At 36.5% G+C, this 6,194-nt stretch overlaps 1 long non-coding RNA gene across 1 annotated transcript; it reads right to left on the bottom strand.

The window, feature by feature from the left end:
• Positions 1-1,491: 1,491 nt before the first annotated feature.
• On the bottom strand, positions 1,492-5,616 carry LOC309604961. The gene is made up of 2 exons (XR_014231176.1): positions 5,541-5,616; positions 1,492-1,652 (listed from the first exon to the last, which is right to left on the bottom strand). It is a non-coding gene; the product is annotated as an uncharacterized lncRNA (long non-coding RNA).
• Positions 5,617-6,194: the final 578 nt, after the last annotated feature.

Consider the following 6,194-nt stretch of genomic DNA (forward strand, 5'->3'; position numbering starts at 1 on the left):
CAGTATGGGGATTCATTAAAAAACTGAAAATAGAACTACCATATGACCCAGCAATCCCACTACTGGGCATATACCATGAGAAAACCGTAATTCAAAAAGACACATGTACCCCAATGTTCATTGCAACACTATTTACAATAGCCAGGACAGGGAAGCAACCTAAGTGTCCATCGACAGAAGAATGGATAAAGAAGATGTGGTACATATATGCAATGGAATATTACTCAGCCATAAAAGGGAACGAAATTGAGTTATTTGTAGTGAGGTGGATGGAGTTAGAGTCTGTCATACAGAGTGAAGTAAGTCAGAAAGAGAAAAACAAATATCGTACATTAACGCACATATATGGAATCTAGAAAAATGGTACAGATGAACCTATTTGCAGGGCAGGGATAGAGACGCAGGCATAGAGAATGGACGGGTGGACACAGAGGGGGAAGTGCACAGTGGGATAAACTGGGAGATTAGGGTTGACATAAATACACTACCAAATAGATAGCTAATGGGAACCTACTGTATAGCACATGGATCTCAGCTCGGTGCTCTGTGATGACTTAGATGGGTGGGATGGGGGTGGGGTGGGAGGGAGGTACAAGAGGGAGGGCATATATGTATACATATAGCTGATTCACTTCGTTGTACAGCAGAAACTAACACAGCATTGGAAAGCAATTATACGCCAGTTAAAAAAATTCTAATAAAAATAAGTTACCATGGTATAAAGCTTTCTCTTCAGCACTGTACATTAGTGGTTATGTATTTTTTAAAACAATATTAAAGGGTATTCAGTTGCAAATCTAAGAAAGACTTTTCTTTTAAGCTAGATCGTGCACACGGTAAAGAAAGCAGCATCAAAGCATCTAAAAGAATAACTTGCCTGAACTGTCTCATAACAGGAGGTTCCAATAAAGAATTCAGTGCTGCCACTAAAAACTAACCAGGAGAATTCGGAAGGCACAAAAGGAGGAGGGAGGACATGCCAACCCAAACATCCTGTCAACCTCCTAGAAACCTTCACACTGGAAACCATCTTGCCTGAGAGATCTGCACACCACCAGGATAGACCCTGATTCAGTCCAAGTATGGGCAACAAACAAGATGACTGGCCAAAGACAACCTGGAAAGCAAAACCCATTACCATAAAACCTGAGACTGCAAGCCACGTGGCAGAGCAGCTCTCCTGGGTTCCCTTGCCCTACTGCTCTCCACCCGGGTGCCCCTTCCCAATAAAGTCTTTTGCTTTGTCAGTACATGTGTCTCCTTGGACAATTCATTTCCGAGTGTTAGACAAAAGTCCACTCTTGGGCCCTGGAAGGGGTCCTCCTTCCTACAACAATTATAGAGGAAAAGATTACCTATTATAGTAATACGTTATGAAAGTTTTTTATACTAAGAACCTTAAAACAGTAGGTTCACTAGCATACTTCATTACACTGAAAAGCAAAATTAAAAGCAGTATATTTATTAGACAAATGATTATCATGTAATTAGTTATAGGTGCAACAGACTTTATTAAGACAGCATACTGTAAAACAGCTTTACAAACTCACATGCCTACAGGGGCAAGTAGGCTATGTAAATTAGTGAAATGGTCTGGGTGTGAGACAGTGGGGTGGGTGAGTGCATATCTTATCTGCAGCAGTCTGGATGGGCTAGATTAGGGCAGAGAAACAAAGAAGTCAATTGTTCAGTTGTTTAAGACAACCAAATTTGTTTGTTGCTCACACTACATGTTGGTCAAGGGTCAGCTGGGGACCCTGTTCTTTGTCATTAGAACAAATCTATCTAGATTTGACATATCTATCAAATGTCACTATCTAGAACATTATTGGTTACTATGGCAGAGGAAAAAGAAAGTGCATAGTTTATCTTTCTTAGTCCAAGCAACATTTTTTTCCTTAATTTGAAATATGTTAGAAGGTATAGTAGTCATTAGAACTGTTCTCAGATATTTTATAGCTCTCTTTCTTTCTGTGCACAAGGTACAATAGCACTTTCCTGCCTACTTGCAGTTAGATGTTACTATGTGGCTTAGTTGGCCAACAAAATGTAAATGGAATTGATGTGCATAAACTTTAAGAGCCACAAGGTTTATTTTCCCTCAATACCAATAAGATATATTTTCAATTAAAACAATTGTGACTATTCAAGAGAACTCTTATATAAGGTAATTTAAAACAAAGCTCAAGAAGTAGAAACAATTTTTACCAAAAAGTTTACAATTAACTTTGATATTTAATTTTTAATATGTAATGAAGCACCAGCATTCAAATAAATAGTATTTAACATCTGATAGAAGACTCAAAATATTTATTTAATCATAGTGTCTGTATTTACTTATAGTGAAACCCAAGAGTATTGTCTGCAAGGAACTCCACGCTTTGATTTTGTTCTCCACCAGTGTCTGTTTCTGATTCTCTTTGTTAGTGGAGATTGAGGAAAATCATCCCCACATTACCACATTTCTGGCCCATTCCCCCACCTCCTCAACCATGTCCAGGATTAGTCTGGGGAATGGAGGTAGACAGAAGTGCAAATGCAAGAATCATCTTCATTTATATGTATGAACTGATAAACACTAACCCCTTTATTTACATGGCTCCTTCCTCTTCCCCTATATTTTCAGTACAATTGACTACAGGAAGTATTGGGTCCCTATTAGAGTCAGGTGTAATGGTTAATGACTATTTTCTGACTTAGGAACAGAATTTGGAGAAATAGAATCCTTATTATTCCACAGGGACACATAAAAATGTATAGAAGTAAATATATTTAAGTATTTGAGTTGCACATTAAATGTCATGTTAGAATATATATTTCATCGTACTGGTGATTGAAATCTGTAAATACTATGCCCTAGAGTAAGTTTCAGCTTCTCTAAGTCTGAAGAAGAGGTTCTGAAATTACATTCTTTCATGTATAGCTCCCCCAACAGTATCCAAGGATAGTAATTAGATGACTATTTTTTAATATGAGAAATGATATTATAACAATCCTATGGTATTTTTTCTTTAAATTGAATAAGAGTATAAAGAGTATATTTAATAAGTGGGGCAATATTTTTTAACCATCATGATGTTTTTAATATAATTTGCCCAATATTTGTCAAACGTAATGGATAAAACAGAAAAAGTTTTTTTCCTCTATTCACTTTCATAAAATAGATACAGATAACTTAGAGATCATCTAGAACAGTGGTACCCTGGGGAAACTTGAGTTATTTTTAGGGGTCTGTGAGGTCAAACTATTTCCACAATAATAGTAAGACATTTTGTGCCTCTTTCACTGTCATTGACATTTGATGGTGTAAAAGTAATGGTGGGCAGAATTCTAAAACAGCCCCAAGGTTTCACTCTCTGGTGGGCACACCTTATATAACCTTCTAATCTTGAACGTGGGCAAATCCTGTGAATATGGTGGGCTACCACTTCCATGCTTTAGTTTACTACTCAGTTAACTTTGAGTTAATAAAGGAGATTATTCACTGGGCTTGATCTAATTGGGTAAAACCTTAAAAGGAATGGGGCCCTTCGTGTTATAAGAGATTTGAAGCACAGGAGAGATTTGATGTGTAAGAAAGTTCTCCATTGTTGGCTTTGAAGATGGAGGTAAAGAATGCAGTGGCCTCTAGTTGCTGAAGGTGCCTCCAGCTTATAGCCAGCAAAGAAATGGGGACCTAGGTCTTGCAACTGCAAGGAATTTAGTTCTGTCTCAGCTATATGAGCTTGAAAGAGGACCCTAAGCTCCAGATGAGAACTCAGCCTGGCCAACATGTTGAATTAAGCCTTGTGATACCCTTAGCAGAGGACCAGAGATGCAGTTCCCAGACTACTAATGGACAGGACTTCAAGCTAATAAATGGGTAGTGTTTTAGGCCACTAAGTTTGTAGCAATTTGTGATGCGGCAATGGAAAACTAATATAGTGGCTAAGCTGCTGACACCTTGGCACAAATCAAGGCACCAAAATGTTTTAGTAGTCATCCATTCTTCACTTCCATGTGCTCACAGGAAAAGATTCCAGTTTCACTTACGAATGTGCTCAATGATAGAGTAAATAAGTTTATCAGATCTCAAAACTTGAGTACAAGTCATTTTAATATTCCGACTGATGAAACACCATAAAGCACTTCTGCTGCATACTGAAGTACAGTTTGCCTTAAAAAAAAGAACTTGTGTGACTGTTTGAATTGTGATCAAAACTAGCAGCTTTTATCACTGAAGACAATTTTTACTTGAAAGAATGACAAACTATGATTATTAAGATTTGGGTATTTGGCAGACATTTTTTTTTCTCAAAAATGAATGAAATAAGCCTATCATTTCAAGGAAAAAACTGACAGTATTTGTTGCCAATGATGAAATTCAGGCTTTCATGCAAAAATTAGAATTTTGGAAAACTTAAACTCTCTACTGTAAGCTTGACAACCTCTCCATACATAAAGACTTTTTCTTATGATATCAGTGGTTTACTAATGAATGTGATTTTTTAATATTGTATAGTGAAATGTATCAACATTTAGAAGATCTGCATAGCTCAAATATTTTCCAAATGATCAATGCATGATGTTACAAAATTATGCATGGGTAAAATATCCATTCAGAGTGCAAGTGACCAATGGATTTTAATGTAGCTGAGTATGAAATGTTGATTGATATGGTTCCAGATTCCAAATCGCAACTGTCCTTTAAGAAACTACCATTTGTGGAGTTTTGGTTTAGTAACAAAGAAGAATATTCACAGTTATCTGAAAAGATTATAAAGTTCTTTCTGTTTTCCAACTACATTATCTGTGTTTTCTCCATATACTTCAACCAAAACAACATATTGCAAGAGATGGAATGCAGTAGACAGAGGATCTCCCACTAAGGAATATATTAAAGAGATTTGCAGAAATGTAAAACAATACCACTCTCCTGACCAAATTTATTTTTGTTTTGGGAATTATAATTATTTTCATAAAATATGTTATTTATGTTAACAAGTCATGGGCTTATTATTTTTAAATGGATGAATAAATGAATATTTTAAAATTTGTCTCACTTTGAATGACTATTATAGTAAATGTTGATAGAAATAATGCACAGAAACAAAAATTTTCTGGAGGCTTCAATACTTTTTTAAAGTATAAATAAGTCCTGACCCCAAGAGGTTTGATAAATGTAAATATCGAAAAAAGTTAGGAATCCTTCATTCAGAAAGGTTTTGTGCCCTGTCCTCTGGCTCACATTATCTGTTTGCATGCCACCTGCTAACCAATTTCTAAACAAATGCTACACATTAATTTTTTTTAAACAGCACCCTACTGCTGATATCAATTACTCATTGGTTAGTGTGGCCTAAATTGCTATTAAAAAATAGACCCACACATGCATAATATAAAATGGTTCAAACACAATAAAGGTTATTTCTTGCTTAACAGTTGCTGGCTTTATGCCACACTGTGATTCAGAAGCCCTGGTTCAGACTCTTTCATGGTTCTGCCATCTCTTGTTGCTTTGTTAGCTGCATCCAGCTGGCAAAGGTTAAAAGTATACTTACTTCTTTAAAACCTTGCCTTGGAAATGGCACACACTACTTCTGCTCACATTTCATTGGTGAGAATTAGTTAATGTCCACACCTGGATGGTAAACACTTCTTAGCTGTGAAAGGGGAGATATGATGTTAGTGGCTAGCCTGCTGCCTACCACTGTGAAATAGTGTCTAGAGATTGACTGAGAATTGGATTTGGGTATGAATCTTCGTTCTATAACTTACCATCTCTGAGATTCTTTCTTCTTTATTGAAGCTTCATGAGTACAGGGACTTTATCTGTCTTGTTTTCGACTCTAGGCCTAAGTCTGGGTATACAGCAGTGAACAAGATACACAAAATCCCTACCCCCATGGGGTTTACATGTCAACCGGACATCTATGTTAAAATGTTTTTTGACAGCTGGGTTAAAATTGATTGAAACACTCAAATTTCATATCTTGTGGAAGTCCAAAGCCCATCCAAGATTTCTAAAAATTCCTGGGAGGATGAGATTCTCATGATTTCAACTGCTTTCTAGACTCATCTCCCTACATGTGTTGCCTTTTTATTCACTTTTATTCATATTGCCATGGATGCTTAATTCAGCCATTTCATACATCTCCACCAAAATAACTCACCCAGACTAAGCATTTGTGAGTAATGGAGACTTCCCTTAAGAC

Source organism: Balaenoptera borealis (assembly GCF_965194805.1).
Source record: "Balaenoptera borealis genome assembly, chromosome: 11".
Lineage (NCBI taxonomy): Eukaryota > Metazoa > Chordata > Mammalia > Artiodactyla > Balaenopteridae > Balaenoptera > Balaenoptera borealis.